Source organism: Myxine glutinosa, chromosome 5, assembly GCF_964187855.1.
Source record: "Myxine glutinosa chromosome 5, kmMyxGlut1.1, whole genome shotgun sequence".
NCBI classification, from domain to species: domain Eukaryota; kingdom Metazoa; phylum Chordata; class Myxini; order Myxiniformes; family Myxinidae; genus Myxine; species Myxine glutinosa.
In genome coordinates this window covers 15,886,892-15,905,637 of record NC_136265.1, presented here as the reverse complement: position 1 = coordinate 15,905,637, position 18,746 = coordinate 15,886,892, and positions in this window count along the sequence as shown.

The window sequence follows — 18,746 nt, the reverse complement described above, 5'->3', positions numbered from 1 at the left end:
CGTCACAGCACAGAATGGGCCTCGTTACACAGGTGGCCTCATGCTCAATGAACGTCACAATGCAGAATGGTTCTTGTCACGCAGATGGTCTCATGGTTTAGTATGAACGTCACAATGCAGAAAGTGCCTTGTTGCGCAGATGCCCTCGTGGTTCACAATGAACGTCACAGCACAGAATGGGCCTCGTTACACAGGTGGACTCGTCATGCTCAATGAAAGTCACAACGCAAAATGGTCCTTGTCACGCAGAAGGTCTCATGGTTTGGTATGAACGTCACAACGCAGAAAGTGCCTTGTTACGCAGATGGCCTCGTGGTTCACAATGAACGTCACAACACAGAATGGGCCTTTTATACATACCTGCACCAAGTTTGACTAAGATCCCTTTCTTCAGTTATCTCGGTAACGAAAACCTATCACGGATGGACGGACAGCCTGAAAACATAATGCCTCCGGCGACTTCGTCAAAGGAGGCATAAAAAGGAGCGAATGTCCGCCCACATAGCTCCACTTAGGCGATCCGCCATACGCGCTCCGTCCAGAGGCTGAAGGGATTTAATTATTTAACCCAACGTCACATGACCTCACAGTGCACCCATGGAAGAAGTCACCAAGCTTGGGCCAGATTACCTTTCATATGTCCCCTCTTCGAAGTCTGATCAAGGGCAGATAATTTCGACTTCGTTAACATGGTTTTCACGTCCTAATTAGCAAGGGCCGTCCTAATTAACTGTCTCAGCAGTTCCTACTCTGAATGAAACTTGTTTTGAACATCGATTGATAGTTCTGATGATCAGAAATCGAATGAACTGTGTTTCATCACCATATGAGGTCAAGGTCACATTGAAATGTCAAGGTCACATGGAAAGGTCAAGGTCACTGGCATTTTGACCAAAAATGATGATAATGTGGCGGACACGATGGCTTGCTGGCACGATGACATCATTCCGCGCACCAGGAAGGTGTCGGCCACGCCCAAGGGGTAGGCGTGGCCTCGGGATATACACGGGGCTCACAGCCCCGAGCACGGCAGTGCTATAGTTTGATCCGTGGAATAAAGACACTTGTGGTTACATCGTTGTTGCTTCCTTTATTGGCAAGACAAGTCGTGCGCATAGCACCGCACTACATTGGTGACCTCGACTAGTTCCGCCGACGCTGAACTACAGAACGCGCCATGACGAGCAGCAACGCGGTAGTGGTGAAACTCCCTGAGTTTTGGGAAGCTCAGGCGGAGATATGGTTCATGCAAGCCGAAGCCCAGTTTCAGCTTCGTGGCATAACGGCGGATGAGACGCGCTATTTCCACGTCATCGCCGCCCTCGGGCCCGGCACAGCCGCACGAGTCGTGTCTGTCCTGCGGAACCCACTGGCTGACCACAGGTACGAGGCGCTCAAGCATCGCCTCATCACCACATTCGGCCTCACAGAGGACGAACGGGCCGACCTTCTCCTGGACCTTCCCGACCTCGGCGACACGCGACCATCGGTCCGAATGGACCACATGCTGTCGCTACTGGGGGACAAAGCATGGGATTTTTTATTCCGGGCGCTCTTTTTACGCCAGCTACCGGCCCAGGTACGCCTCGCGTTGGCCGGTTCCAAGATAAAGGAGCCCCGCACGCTGGCCGTCGAAGCCGACAAGTTTTTCGCAGCGTGTGACACGCGGGCGAGCTTCGTTGCGGCCGTCGCGGATCCCGGGGCTGACGCTGATGCTGATGCACCACACCTCGTGGATCTCGAGGCTGATGCACACCGCGTGGCCGCCGCCACGCCCCGCCCACCACCACCGCGAAAACCGCGGCCTCCGCCTTCACCGCAAACCTGGAGCCATTTCCACGCCAGGTTTGGCCACAAGGCGAGGAATTGTTGCCCGCCGTGCTCCTTCGGCAAGTAGGGAAACTACAAAGCCGGCGCTCGGTAGCGGCCCTGAGCGTCGGCCATTCCGGCAGCCTCCTGTTTGTCACGGACACCTTGTCCGGGCATCGCTTCCTCTGCGACATGGGCGCACAGGTGAGCGTTATCCCCGCTTCCACATCCGACAAGCGGGCCGGGGCCCCGCGCTGCTTGCAGCCAAAGGTACGCCCATACGCACCTTTGGGAAGCGCTGCCTCTCTCTGCGGTTCGGAGGGCAACGCTTTCAATGGACTTTCGTAACCGCCAGCATGCCCATGGCATTGCTCGGTGCGGATTTCCTGTGTGCAAATGGGCCGTTGATGGATGTAAAGAACAGGCGCCTCATCCAGGCGGAAACGTTCAGCTCGCTGGCTTGCATGCTGAGCAGCTCGTTGAGCGGCTCACTGAGCGGCTCACCGAGCGGCTTGCCAAGCGGCTTGCTGAGCGGTCCGATCCCGGCGAGGTTGGTTTGTACGCTCCCGGCAGTGGACGAGTTCACCCGCCTCCTCGCCAGCTTCCTGGCTCTCACGCAGCCCACCTTCTCGGCGGTGGCTGTCAAGCACGGGGTGGAACATCACATACCCACCGTCGGGCCACCGGTCTACGCCCGGGCCCACCACCTCGAACCGACGAAGCTCGCGGTGGCGAGAGCGGAGTTCGCTACGCTGGAGCGGCTGGGCATCGTGCGGCGCTCCAAGAGTGCCTGGGCGTCGCCGCTACACATCGTGCCGAAGCCTGGCGGGGGATGGCGGCCGTCCGGGGACTACCGCCGCCTCAATGATGCCACCACCCCCGACCGTTACCCGGTCCCTCACATCCAGGACTTTTCTGCCTGGTTGGCGAAAATGTCCTGCTTTTTGAAGGTGGACCTCATATGCGGCTACCACCAGGTCCCCGTCCGGCCGGAGGACATCCCGAAGACAGCCGTTATTACGCCATTCGGCCTTTTCGAGTTCCTTCGGATGCCCTTCAGTTTGAAGAATGCGGCTCAGGCGTTCCAACGTCTGATGGACAGCGTCTTGCGCGACCTGGATTTCGTCTATGTCTACATGGACGACATCCTCGTCGCAAGCGCGTCCAGTGAAGAGCACCTCCGCCATCTCCGCACGCTCTTCGAACGCCTGGTCCAGCATGGCCTGATCGTGAACCCCGCCAAGTGCCGGTTCGGCGTCGCCGAGATCGACTTTTTGGGGCACCGCGTCACCAGGCATGGGGCCATCCCCTTACCAGCAAAGGTGGAGGCGGTCAAGGGGTTTCTGCGCCCCCGCATGATCAGGGGGCTCCAGGAGTTCCTGGGCATGGTGAACTTTTACCACCGTTTCCTGCCCCGCATCACCCAGCTCCTGTGCCCCCTGCACGAGGCCCTCCGGGAGAAGCCGGGCAAAGGTGACGTCGTTTGGACTGAGCAGATGGACGCGGCATTTGCGGGAGCGAAGCTCGCCCTGGTTAACGCCACTATGCTCGCGCACCCGGCGCCCGATGCACCGATCGCCCTCACCACCGACGACTACGCGGTGGGCGCGGTGCACGAGCAATGGGTGCGTGGAGCTTGGCAACCGCTGGCGCTTTTCAGCCGACAGCCTCGCCCGCACGAACGCCGGTACAGTACCTTCGACCGCGAGTTGCTCGGGCTTCACCTGGCGGTCAGGCACTTCCGCCATCTGCTCGAGGGCCGTTCGTTCACGGCCTTCGTCGACCACAAGCCCCTGGTCTTCGCGATGGCCAAGGTCGCCGAGCCGTGGTCGGCCCGGCAGCAGCGTCACCTCTCGGCCGTGTCCGAGTACACGACGGACATCCGGCACGTTGCGGGGAAGGACAACCCGGTGGCGGATTGCCTTTCCCGGTCCGTCGCCCACGCGGTCCACCTCGGCATCGACCATGCCCGGATGGCGGCGGACCAGACCACCGACCCCGACGTCCAGGACTTGCAGACCGCCGTCAAGGGCCTCCGCGTCACCGAGGTGCCGTTCGACGGCACAGGCACGGCCCTCTTGTGCGACGTCTCCCTCGGGCGGCCTCGCCCCATCGTGCCCGCAGGCTGGCACCGCCGGGTTTTTGACGCCATCCACGGCCTGTCCCACCCGGGCACGAAGGCCTCCCAGAGGCTGGTCGCCAACAAGTTCGTCTGGCATGGCCCGCGATTGGACCCGCGAAATTCGCGAATTCGCGCCCGCGAAGGTCGTCCGCGATTGGACCAGGACGTGCCTCGCGTGCCAGCGCGCGAAGGTGCACCGCCACACCCAGGCCCCGTTGGCCCCGTTTACGATGCCCGAACGTCGGTTCAACCACGTTCACGTGGACTTGGTGGGACCTCTGTCCCCCTCGCGGGGTTTCACCCACGTCCTCACCATGGTGGACCGCACCACCCGGTGGCCGGAGGCCGTGCCTTTGGCGGCGACGACGGCGGCGGACGCCGCAGGCGTTCATCGCCACCTGGGTTGCCCGGTTCGGCGCCCCCTCGGACATCTCGTCCGACCGCGGCCCCCAGTTCACTTCAGAGCTCTGGGGGGCGGTCGGAGGGGGCTCGGTGTCCAGCTGCACCGTACCACGGCCTATCATCCCCAGGCCAACGGCCTGTGCGAGCGTTTCCACCGCTCCTTAAAGGCCGCGCTCCGGGCCACCCTCCTCGATGGCGGCTGGGTCGACAGGCTCCCCTGGGTCCTGCTGGGCCTCCGGACGGCGCCCAAGGACGACCTGCGTGCATCCGTGGCGGAGCTGGTCTTCGGACAACCGCTGCGGGTGCCGGGCGAGTTCATCCCCGACTCCACGGCACCATGGTCCGCGGCGTAGCAGCGCTCTGTGCTGCAGGAGACCGCCCAGAGGTTCGCCCCGGTGCCGACGGCGCACCACGGGCACCCGCCAACGCACGTCGCCCCGGAGCTTCGCACGGCGGAGTACGTGTTCGTCCGACACGACGCCCACCGGACACCGCTGCGGCCCCCGTACGACGGGCGCTTCCGCGTGCTGGAGACCGGGGCGAAGCACTTCACCCTGGACATCGGCGGTACTCCTGACCGCGTGTCCATGGACCGCCTCAAACCGGCCCACCTCGACGTGGACCACCCCCCGCCAGTGGCTCAGCCCCCGCGTCGGGGCCGCCCCCCGGCGGGCGGAACCCCGGCACCACCGAACCCGCCGGCACGCCGCCCCCCGGTCCCGCACCCATCCCAGGGGCAGCCGGTGGCATCCCGGCATCCCAGACTCCGCCAGCCGCCAGAGGGCGCTTCGGCCGGGTCATCCGTTTGCCCCGCAAACTGACCCTTCAGGTGCGCGGGAATTCTGGAGGGGGGGGGGGGGCGCGTGTGGCGGACACGATGGCTCGCTGGCGCGAAGACATCATTCCGCGCACCAGGAGGGTGTCGGCCACACCCGAGGGGTAGGCGTGGCCTAGGGATATACACGGGGCTCACAGCCCCGAGCACGGCAGTGCTATAGTTTGATCCGTGGAATAAAGACACTTGTGGTTACATCGTTGTTGCTTCCTTTATTGGCAAGACAAGTCGTGCGCATAGCACCGTACTACAATAAACCATATACAGACTTGGCATTTAATATGGAATATTTTTTTTTCTTGACTTGGGTTTACTTTCTTAACTCAGTATATCAATCTGGTGAGTTTTTTTTACACTTTGGTGATTTATTTGTTAAAAGAACCATGTCACTGATTGTCTGTCGCAGCAAGAAGTCAACAACAGGATTATATCACAGGTGGCGTGGCAAAATGTACGGACAGGTGCATTTGATGATTGGCTTCACAGTCGGGTATACAAGGGTTGTTGCGTTCTGTATTAGTGGAAAACAACTGCTGCACGTCTCCAAAAGTTATTGCCGCTTCCTCTGGAGATGGTCCGTCAACTCGACAATGTTGTTTGTCATGGAGTGGTGGCTTTACGAAATTACGGCATGAAACAGCGTGCTATTGCTCGGCAGTATGGCATCACTCAAGGTCAGGTGTCAAAGATCCTGAAACGAAATGCTCAGAGGGGTGTCCCTACTCCAATACCGAGGCCAGGACGTCCCCGCAGAACCACGAGGAGGGATGATCGCCAGCTGCACCGGTTAGTCCTCAATGGCCGTACCAAGTCAGCTAATCGGCTTAGGGCTGAGTGGCAGCAACTGACAAATGTGCCTGCATCCAGAAGGCTAGTCAACCAACGACTGGTTCAAGCAGGCTATCGTGCCAGGCGTCCCCTGAGAAAGCCACGCCTGACCAGACAACACCGCCAGCGCCGATTGCAGTGGGCCAGAGAGCACCGCCAATGGCAGCCAGGACACTGGAATCACGTGATCTTCAGTGACAAGTCTAGATTTCTGGTCTATCGTCAAGATGGCCGCGTCCGAGTGCGCAGACAAGTGCATGAAGCCTACAACAAAGATTGTATAGTGCCAAGAGTCCAAGCTGGAGGTGGTGGGGTGACCGTTTGGGCTGCTTTTCATGCATGGGGAAAAACTGACCTGGTTGTTCTGAATGGAAACCTGAACCATTTCAAGAACAAGGCCATTCTGGAAGAAACATTGCTTCCATTTGCTCGTGCAGCTTTTCGAGGAAACTTTGTCTTCCAAGATGACAATGCACGGCCTCATCGTGCTCGCATGATCCAACACTTTCTTGCTGACCGTGGTGTAGAGCATATGGAGTGGCCTGCCATGTCCCCGGATATGAATCCGATAGAGAACTTGTGGGCAGAATTAACGCGTCAAATCGACCACTTGGACCAGCAGCCGACCACTGTGCGTGAATTGCAGCAGGCTATTGTCACTGCATGGCAAGCGATTCCTGTCCAAACCTTGGCAAATCTCGTGAACAGCATGCCTCAACGTGTCCGTGCTCTCCTGAATGCTCGTGGGGGTTACACGGAGTACTGAACTGTAATTTTACTGTCCATAATCCCAGTCGTAATTTAACTTTTGTTTTTGTTAAAAAATGTTTTGCCTGATGTGCAAAAAAAAGAGATACTTATGGAAAACGTATAGAAGTTTAACACAGTACTGTCTATGAATTGAGTTCGATATCAGTTTACATCACTTTCAAGGATCAATTTATTTGTTTCGAAATGTCAAATGTGGTTTTTGTTTCTTTTAAAGGTCACATTAACAAAATCTAGAATAATTTCCACATAATTCCAATGTACTTTTGGTTCTAAGACATCTTGAAAAGTAAGTTCACCCCCACAAAAAAAAAATTCCATATTAAATGCCAAGTCTGTATATCAGCCGGTGCACCAAGTTGGATATACTTGATATGGAGATCGATTTTCCTGGGGTAGATCAGATGAAAAATGATTCATGACTTTGGTGGTCGAGGTCAGAAGAAAAGGCTTCATGACCTTGAAGCAGTGCGAATTAGTGGTAGGGATTAAGGATAATCTTCCCCAGTGCGTGCTTTCCCTCTGTAATATTTCCCTTTACGTTTTTGCTGATAAGGCCGGCCATGAAAGCCACCGTTAAACCATAACAACCGTCTACCTGCAAGCAAACAGGTTCCCGGACACTACGCCCTGCCCCTAATTAACCAAATCGGCAAAAGCTCCGCCCATGGGAGGCGGAGAATAAGGGAGGCGGTTAAGAACCGCAGCAGGCCACGTCCTGAGGGATGTGATTGAACCAAGAAGTGGGTGGGGTGAACTGGGGGTAAATTACCCGATTGGCTCACCTGAGTAAAGAAAAAGAATGTGCTTGGTTGGTGACTCTGAGACTCTAAGATCGGACAAGACGCTGGCCATTTTGGTTATGTTGGTGCGCTTTTGAGGAGAGCTGGTGCAACAATTGCAAAGGAGGTTTTGGTGACTGCTGGGCTCGTGGTGGGAGCTGGGGCCGCGTTGTGCTTGCCAGGCTAAGGAATCGAAAGGAGGCCGTCTTGACTCCATGCATCACGCCTGGTAGGCTATGAGCCAGACCCCCCAAATTGACCGGTCGGTACCATACAGATGGAGTAAGGCTCATTGTGATTTTTAGCAAGATATATGTCCCTAGATATGAAAAAAAAGTGATAGCAGTGTATAACTCTCGGCCATCTCTGTGTTATCACCCGAAATATTATTATACGCCTGCTTCGCTTCGCCAAAAAATGTGATATTTGCTAAAATTGGAATAAATATGTTTTTAAGGACCACAGAGTGCCGAGATCGAGATCGAGATCGTATTTGTTCGAGAGATCATGATAAACCTAGAGTGTGGAGCAAGTTTGCATGCATTGTGAAATATAATGTAGCTGATGTTACAAACCTACTTTAGGATACTAGCTAATACCAAAAATTACACTGAGATACCAAAAGTAGTAGACGAATAAACCTAAAATGTTCAAAAGCTATGTTTCGTTCCAAAATATCAAAATTAGGGGGTATGGTTGAACATATTTTGAACTTTGCCAAAATATGTGCCCCAAACAACCACCATATTACAAAGTAATGATATATTCCAATGCAGTGGTTCCCTGCGAAGATTTTGAGGGGTCAAATGTTACTCTGGGAGTTTTCATTTTTGTAATATTGACAAAAATGTACAATGTGAATTCTGAACTCGAAGCGATTTCGACCACTTTTTCACTAAATTTAACATATTTTTTGTCATTATATCAATATTTTGATAAATAACCCCCACAAATGTTCTATATTTCTATTACTATATTAGTTGGCATCCAGTATGCAAATTATTGGCACTCTGTGGTCCTTAAAAACATATTTATTCCAATTTTAGCAAATATCACATTCTTTGGCGAAGCGAAGCGGGCGTAAATAATATTTCGGGTGATAACACAGAGATGGCCGAGGGTTATACACTGCTATCACTTTTTTTTCATATCTAGGGACATATATCTTGCTAAAAATCACAATGAGCCTTACTCCATCTGTATGGTACCGACCAACCCCCTTGGCTCATAGCCTACTTGACTAAAACACATACTAATGAAATAACTGAAGAAGTTTCTATGGTGTCCTACGTGTTGCAAAATGGACTAGCTAGGGTGCGCACTTTGACCTTTACCAAATGGGGATATTTACAGGGAATTATTTACAAGACTTATTATTTTACAAAGTGAAGGTTCTAAAAACTGTAACACAGCACCCTCCCTTTCTCCAGGCCCGTCCCGGGCCGTTTCACAAGGGATATCCTTTACCACTATATGTGACACTTAGGTGTGGTTACCCTCTACTTTTAACCTCACCCTGAGTGCGACATTTTAAAACAATTAAGTATGTCCCGCCTGCTGCATTGCATTCTACCTAACAGATTCAAGCCCACAGAATAACCGAATTGCGGAATTAATTTTCAAACTAAACATTTACGGTGGGGAGCATTATTTACAAAGACTAGTACTATTTTGAGTATTTACAAAACTACACCCAGGACCTGTCTTTTTGCGAAACAAAAGCAGAACTTTTGAAAAGAGGAAGAGTCATGCCATGCACTGCACTGATACCAATACACCATACCCACATGCACAATCAAATAATAAGGTGCACCAAAGAGCACAAAAGCACCACCATGCACGAAAAGCACCATCCGGTGCACAGTCATACATTTCAATAAGTAAATGAACTGGCGTCTTCTCAGGTGGGCCGATGGCTGCTGGGCCGATGTTTCTGGGGGTTTTCCTTGCTTGTTGCCTATTTCGTCAATAAAACAAAAAGGGCACAAAACGCGTCCACTTTTCTTTTAATTACGGCCAGCAGGGGCCAACTAAGGGTGGTCCACCTGCATGGCTTAGGTGCCACCTCAACCGTGGTCCGCAAGCAGATGCCGCTGGCCACAATGGCCTGTCCCCTGCAGAGATGCCAGGCCCCAAAACGTGGGGTCCATACGTGGTGCTCGGCCACAAAAACGTGTGGTCCATAAAGTGGTGCTCGGCCACAAAAACGTGTAGTCCATAAAGTGGTGTACCGGTCCAGGCAGGCAAGCAGCGAGGGTGCGGGCGCACAACTGCAGACACCTGTGCACTCCCCCCGGGCCCAAAATAAACAAATCCGTGAGTGGGGGAAGGAGAACAGGCAAAGCAGCGGGGCAAGATCGCAAGAGTACACATCAACACAAGGCAATGCAAGGTGAGGTGCGCAGGAGAGCGAGCCGAGAAAGCTTGTCCCTACCGTACGTCCCCCCCTGTCACCTAATATACCCTTGCCCCTACCCCGTATTTACACAATTTACAAATCCGTCGCTACGTCCTGTCTTCCCCATATCTCCCCTCTATGCCAAATTCGTCATCAATCCCTCTAAACCAAATTTGTCACCAAGCCCAATTCCTCATCAATCCCTCCTAAGGAGGAAGATATGGAATACAAACAATGTCACCCCACGTCGTGATGCGTCTTACAACCAACCAAACATTTGCTCAAACTGGTGTGGAGTCTTCTCACCTCAGGTGAGTGGATGTAGATGGTGCGAAGAGATTTCCAATCCTAAACTACCTTGTAAATGACTTTAACACTTTTACTCTACCGAGTTTTACTCTACCTTTTACTCTACCGGATCCTCGGACCCCATTGAACACTAACTGGCTCCCAGAGCCTACCTGCAGCCTCACCTGGCCGACAGACTAACAGTGGCGGAGTGCCCATTTAACCATTCTCACTAACAGGCCACACGCCCAGCCAATTTACTTTACTCATGCACCAATCAAAGCAGTACTCTGCTACTCTCACACCACAGATGCCAATTTCCAACCACAATTTACCTACTCCCTCTACCTAACTTTAAAATACCCTCCCCGGGTGCTCGTGAAGGGGGTCCATCCTTCCCCCATACACTCTTTCGCACTGTAGTGGAAGTGGTGGGGGAGACTCAAGACTCCAATGACCGGACACAGGTTTTACAAAAGGTCATGACTTTATTATTAACTGGTTATTCACTTCATTCCATTACCAAATAATATCGTTTAACTCAATGGACCAGGTTAACTCTATCCGCATAGTCCTTCTTGTTCGGCTGCAGCGCCGAACTCGTGGTACGCGTTCATTCCGTCGTGCAGGGCTTCTGAGGATGAGTGCTCTCTCTCAGCGCTGTTCACAGGGTTCCGTTCCGTTCCGTAGGTCAGAGCTTCTGGTGACAAGTCTCCTGACTCATAGTTTGCTCTGGTTTTTATGGGCCTTGTCGCGCTAATCCCTTCTCCGCTAATGCCCCGAGGTCATGCATGCACCGAGTCCTGGCACCAGCTCGCTCCCCTCCTGCTGCGAGTTCCCTTTACCAAACGATAGGGGGGTGCTCCAGCCTGGGGCTGTGACCAGGTGGACAAGAGATTACCATGTTCGTGCACATTCTTGGCATTCATTTACGAAATCATCTATCTGCTTCGTTACCAGTCTTAATCAATGAGTTACCAGTGCCAATCAATAAGTTACACTGAGTTACACTTCCACAATTCCCTCATCTTTTTGTTTTTGTTTATATTAACCATTAATCTAAACATCAATATAAGTAAACAATCAATCACTACAAGTAAACATCATTACAAGTATAAGTAAATAATCAATCACTGCAAGTAAACATCATTACAAGTATAAGTAAATAATCAATCACTGCAAGTAAACATCATTACAAGTATAAGTAAATAATCAATCATTGGTAATCAAATTCCCTTAGGCATACACCGTCATCCTGCAAGAATCACAAAACATTTCGTTGGTCATTGACTCCTTCCATATTGTTCAATCTATTGCATTTGCATCACAAATATATTTTCAAAACAACACTTCACCATCACCAAGATACAACACTTTCACTTCATTTTCAAGTTTTGTAAAGCATCTGCACCATCTGGCAAAAAACGTTTGCCTCCACACAAATGTTGACTTTGTTTGAAAGGAAGGGCTGATCACTTGTGTTTGAATCCAGGTATGAAACATTTTCTCCTAATGTCTTCATAGCTCCTGCACTACTTCGTGTAGGATTTCGCTGTTGTGGTAACATTGCGGAGTCATAGACTGACCCTGCTCTCCTTGTAGCATTCTTGCCACTTTTTGCTGTAAACCATAGTAATTCCTGAACAAGGCCTTCACCCAGTTGTAGTCGACTTGCTTCCTCCCTCATTGTGAGTGGGCAGCAAGTATTGGTGTGACGTTGATTGGCCAGCAAGATGTGGAACAGGGATGCCGGATGCATCCACAATGATGTTGGGACCATGGTGTTCAGGTCATCCATGGTCCATACCAGGAGTGGCCCGCAGAATCGCGCACAGCTGTTGTGAAAAGGCACAGCCATTGGTTTGCAGCTCCATGCTGGCTCCCCGGAAGTTGGTGAAGTAATAACATATGTCCCCGCATTTCACAGAGGTTGCAGGTAAAATGTCGTTGTCCTGCAACTTCTGATGTGATGAATGTTCGAAGCCTTCGAACAAGAGTAAGTGATCGCCTTTCTTTCATATGTTGCAGTGTGATCCAGGCAAATGGTCACATAAATTTCCTTGGTGAAGGTAAGCATCCATCTCCAAGTTACACGGGAGAATGTCTTCATCATTCTTTCAGAAAGAGGGTGTATGCCACGTTTAACTTCATTTTTTTAGCCACAAATTTTCTTTCTCGAACTTCTTCCCAATTCCGTTAGCACCCCCTTCAAATGTGATCTCGTCTTATCCTTATGCTCAGTCACATCTGAATCTGCTTTCCACACACACTGAATCAGATAGGGTACATCTTACCATGAAATCAGCATAATCATGTATATCTTCCGACAGTTTCACATTCAACAATTTGTTGTTTTTCCTTAACACAAAAAGTTATATTCATTTATATGCGTCACACAAATAATATTCAATCAGGTATGTATTTCACTACTAAACTAAGAATAGCATCCACAATTGCTTTCAGGTTAATATAGTTCAAAAATTAACTCATGCAGGTATTTTAGCACTACTCTAAGAAAATAAATTGTATATGATTACAATCACAAACGGGAATACCTAATTCCCAACAACAATTTTCCCAAACCAACAAATTAAGCATAATGTATTATTACCATAATTCCTCTCCACTTTTTTCTTTTCCCTCTTTTTTTTTTCCTACCAGTGTGTCACTCGTGGTGATATGAGTTCACTGATATTGTAATTGACACAACTCATAACATTGTCGTTATGCCATTATCTTAATTCTACTGTATTCATTTGCAACATCACTTGATTTAATCTTTTAATCACAGTAATTATGTCGCCATAAAAGTCTTCCTTTTCTGGTTCCACATTTCTTTCCTCATTTGTCACTTCATGCGTTATCATCGTGTTGTTGGTTACCTTATTCAAACACACCGTCACTAAGGCTTTCAAGCAAGCCACCACTAAAACAATTGCCAATATAACTACTAAACCAACAAACAAGTCTGCTACTCCTTGTATATATTCATACCTATGACATAATTATATGTTGATGACATTCAACATTATATACCAAACTAACAAGCTTCCTAAAAGGTAAATAAAGAAAATCCCTTAATATGTAACATAAATCAGATTATTTGTCTTACCCTGATCCCCCTATCTCCCGGGGTTGAACTCAATCCCCTGATCATGAGTGTAGTTGTGATACATTTTTCACTCATGTTGTATTAATATCAGCAGGTAATTGTATGTCATGTAGGCAAATAAATGTCACTATCCCAAGTAGGAATATCACATTTTTTTTTTTTTTTTTTTTTTTTTTTTTTGTATACAAGATCGAGGCTCGTGAAAGAGCGAACATTAATCACACAGAAAGACAAACAGACACATAAAACAAATAACATCGGGAGCGGTAGACAAGATGGGGAGAGAGGGGGAAGGACACAAACACAACATTTGAGAGCAGGGACCGAGAGACATGGAGACATCGAGAGATCTGTGGGAGGGAGAGGGCTTTGGGGGGGAGGCATGTGAAGGGGGGGAGGCATGTGAAGGGGGGGAGGCATGTGAAGGGGGGGAGGCATGTGAAGGGGGGGGGGGGTTGGAGAGGTATAAACATATGGACACTGCCAGGATTTCCAGGAAATAAGTTGGAATTTCAAACAAGGTGGATCTGGGGTGAATTAGTGGGGGTAGAAAAGATCAAGGTTATGGATGGGGGAAGATAAGAGATGGTGGTGAACAGCTGTTTTAAAGACCTGGAGGGAGGAGAGGGATTGAAGGGAGTGTGGGAGTTTGTTCCACAGGCGGGAGAAAAGAGGAATGAAAGAGTGAAGGTGAGCAGAGAGCCGAGATTTCGGCAGTTTAACCATCAGAGGGTTGCTGGCAGATCTTGTGCGACCTGTAGGAATATTTGGGGGACAGAGCACAGAGAGAGCTGGGGGAGCAAGGCCGGAGAGGAGTCGGTAGAAGACAGAAAGACCACCTACCTGCCTGCGGTGAGTGAGTGAAAGGCCCTCAGAGATAGCTTCATCGCGGGAGATTCCAATGATTTTGAAAGCTTTGGATTCAACAGCGTGAAGCCGAGCCAGGTGTGAGGCAGGAGCACCAGCCCATAGGGGAGAACAGTATTCCATTGAGCTGCGGATGAAAGCCTTGTAAGTGGTGAGGAGCTCAGGTGTGCCGAGGAAGGACTTCGCACGACGGAGGATGCCCAGTCGGCGACTGGCTTTGGAGGCCAGCTTGGAAATGTGGTTTTCCCAAGAAAGATCATGGCAGATAGTGAGACCCAAAAGCTTGAGTGACAGAACTTCTTGGAGAGGATTGTTGAGAAAGTAGATGGGAGGGTTGTCCAGTCGATCTTTTCGGAGAGACATAGTAAGAGAGTGAGATTTGGCAGGATTGAAAGACATGTTCCACTTGTTTGACCAGTCTGTGATTTTGTCCAGGTCTTCAGAGAGTGAGGAGGCTGCAGACTGCCGATCTGAGGGAAGAGGAATGGAGCGGCAGAGAGTGGAGTCATCAGCAAAGAGATAGAGAGGATTTTCCAGAGAGTCAGAGAGATCATTGATAAAGACCAGAAAAAGCACAGGGCCCAGCACACTTCCTTGGGGAACTCCAGCCTGAACAGGAAGGGGAGATGAGAGAAATCCATTCAGGGCCACACGTTGACTACGACCAGAGAGGAAGTCCGCAAGCCATGCATGGAGATTTCCATGGATACCATAGGAGGAGAGTTTGGTGAGCAGAGCTGGGTGCCAGACCGTATCAAAGGCCCTTGATATGTCAAGGGAGACAGCTCTGATTTCCTGTTTGGCATTGAGGACCTCCATCCATTGTTGAGACAGCAGAAGCAGCATGTCCAGAGTAGAGTGACCTGGTCTGAAACCAAATTGATGATCAGAGATCAAGCCATTGGAGAAGAGGAAAGATTTCATATCCGAAGCAATGATGGATTCCATGACTTTGCTGATAATTGGGAGCAGGCTGATTGGTCTGTAGTTGCAAGGATCTGTTTTTGCACCTTTTTTGTGTAAAGCGGTAATGTTAGCTGATTTCCAGGATGCTGGCAGATGACCTTGAGCAAAAGATAGGGTGAAAAGAACAGAGAGAGGGTGAGATAGAGCAGCAGAGCAGGATTTTAAGACCCGTGGGCTGATGCCGTCTGGTCCAGTTGCAGAATCAGAGTCGAGGTTTGACAAAAACTCCTCCACCTTGTCAGGAGAGAAGGACACAGAGTCCAGGAGCAGTTGGGTTCGACTGGGAAAGGTGGGAACAGAGAGAGATGGGTTTGGGACTAAGGATTTCGAGGCGAACACAGAGTTGAGGCATTCGGCTTTGTCACGTGCGATGTCAACTGTGTGGCCATTTGAGGTAAGGGAGGGGATGGAGGGGGAACAAACACCAGAAACGGATTTGACCAGACGCCACCAGGATTTGGAGGAAGGAGACAGGTTTGAGAGTTCATTCTTGAGTGAGGAGAGATAGTGCTTCCTGGCACTCCTGAGGGTAGACACACACTTGTTCCGAGCTTGGTGGAAGGAACTGAGATTTCCTTCAGTTGGATTAGCCTTCCAAGAGGCAAAGGCAAGTTGTTTCAGGGCAACTGCCTCACCACAAGATTCAGTGTACCATGGACGGGAGGAAGGGTAAGACAATTGAAGGCGAGATGGGATAAATCTGTGCATGAGAGAGATCAGTTTGCTTTGGAAGAATTCCCAGGAAGAATTGATGTCAGAGGCAGTGGAGATGGGAGACCAATCCAGACGATTGATGGCTGCTTGAAGACCGTCCCAGTCGGCCTGAGTGAAATGCCAGACTCGTCGACGCTGAGGAGGCTCTCTGAGAATGGCCAGAGAGATGTCCACTTTGAAGGTAATTCACATGTTGAAAATGTCATGTTTATCAATGCAAGGGGTGTTAAAATGTAATTCAAATGACTGTAAATCACGACTATCATTTATCTGCCACTGAATGTTCTGCTGGGCTGCTAGGTGCAGCCTCATTTTCTGTGGGATCGTCCACCTTAGCCCCATGTGCTTGTTTGCAATGAGGGGCATGAATCCAACTTTCTATTTTGGGTCCATATTTTTTCCTATTCTTATCAATCTCCTATGGTTTATCATTTCGTTCCAAGATACCGCAACCAAAGGTTTTAACCAAAGCTCTACCAAACTATTTCCAATTTGAACAAAAAATGCCAGTGAAACAATGATTCGAAGAATTAACTTCAAGGGGTCAATAAATTTATTCTATAGCCAGATCTAATTTTCCCATCCAATAGTTTGCCTTGCCACATGTCATATTATAACACTTTAATAAACCTTCGAAAATGTTTCCCATCTCAACAAATTTCCTTTTTACAAATAGCCATGTGTAACTTACGTATTTAACTACAATTTCCTCTCAATTTGTTTGGCCTAACTGGCCGCAAAAGTGGCTGCCAGCATGCAGTACCGTTTTTTATCTACCAAGGAAGTGTTCGTCCACACAAGACCTCTACCAAAATGTTGTTTGTAAAAACAAATCTGGGATTTCTGATTACATGGATGCACACTCTCAGGACATTTTCAGGCTGCTGTTAACAATCCACTACGATAAATTAATTCCTTTACCCACAATCAAATAATTAGTACAAATTGAGGATATTATCCCTATCACATTCTTTTATAGATTCATTATGTTGGATCTAATTTTTTTTTTCAATAATTTTCCACTGCTGTAAGGAAGAACAATAGCTCTCATAAGTCTTAGTAATATCGTACTTAATTTGCCCAGCATCGAATAATTTATTTACTATCCTTTCTCATCTGTTAACCAGTGACTTTGTTTGAACTCCAGAACTGAAAACCCACAATAGTTCAAACCAGCAAAATTTTCTTTACTATTTTCCCATATCATCTATGCCTAAAACACATTCATACATACAGCACAATTTATATGCTGATAAAATTCAAGTTTATATATATATAAAAATCCATGAGCAGAGTACTCTGGGAAGTCAGTGTAAGACCTCTCCAAAATTTGGCTAATTTTGTACTCCCACATTTTTATGAAGCTCATATCCATAAATAGCTTTGATTCTCATATAAATTCGATCACAATGGAATCCCAAGATTACTCCCAATTTTTACTATAAATGAATAGCTGCTCATAACTCAGCAAATCAAATCTTTATTCTCCATCTCCCTTGACAAAAGTGATAATTTTCATAATCAAATTATATTTCTATTTTTTTATTTTTTTATTTTACGAATTCTCTCGATATGCGATCCCATCCCCATGGAACTATCTATTTTCCAGACAAGGCACACTGTCGGTGTCAACAATCTTGTAAGATTGATACACAAAAACACTAACATTGACACACAAAATACCCACGCACACGTGCATTATGCGTATTTGTTTGCGTTGGAACCCTTATTTACAGATCCGGATGGGTGTCAACTTTATTTCAATTTCTCAAAATTTGTCCTTCAATTTTATAGGCGCTAATACACAAATGGACCAAAAAGTTTATTCTTAGAAAACCCCTATGACGTCACATTGACATTACCCTTTCAGTTCCCACAATAATTTATCCAAATTTGACTACCCACCCATTTGTATGTCAGTCGACCACTGACCTATCAATCGTGTGGAACAATAGTCCGAAATTCCCACCTGATCATGATGTGACTCTTGTCACTTGGTTTGCCAAAAAAATTGCAAGCAATTGTTCCAAACTTTGTAAATTTTAAATTTTGTGCCCAACATAAAAGATCCAATTTCGGCATTTGATCAATTAATTATCAATTTGCTTACAAGCAAAAGAAAAAATGAATAATTCTTGCTCCGAAAACTTTTCAGACCCAAGAATCATCGACAGTTATTCATGTTTGTCCAGTAATCTAATTTGTTGAGGCCAATCGTCATTTGGGATTTGTCGCAATGAAGGCCTAATCATTGTCTGAGGTATCGGTCAGCACTGGTACCCTTGATCTTGGTTTACCCTATGAACTTGTCTTCCTTTTGGTATACGGACATCCTCTTTTCCAATGTCCCATCCGTCCACACTTGAAACACCGGTTTCTGTCGTTGCCTGGTCTGTGCACCTGTGCACTTGTATTGCTGGCCTGCATCTCTACATCCCTGAGTTGCCACTGCAATCTCTCGTTATCTCCTGAAACACGAAAAAATTCTCTGTACCGTCCTTTTTGGGGAGACAACTGGAAATCAGATGGGACAACTGTCACTTTCATTCCTAATTTCGAGGGCAGTTGTGCATTTGTCTCCTCCACTGTATCCTGTATCCTTTTTATTTTAAGTTCTAGATCCGTTATCCGTTCTTGCTGTTCCCGTTGTCTGGATTCACCATCCCAAAGATGGAATGCAAGCCAGTCTACCGTTAGATTCTGTCTCTTCCTGGCTTTCAATCTTTGTTCCAATCTTTCCAATCGACTTCGCTCAAATGTACCATCTCTTGGAAACTCCTCATCATGTCCCTTTTTTTTTTTTTTTTTTTTTTGTATACAAGATCGAGGCTCGTGAAAGAGCTAACATTAATCAC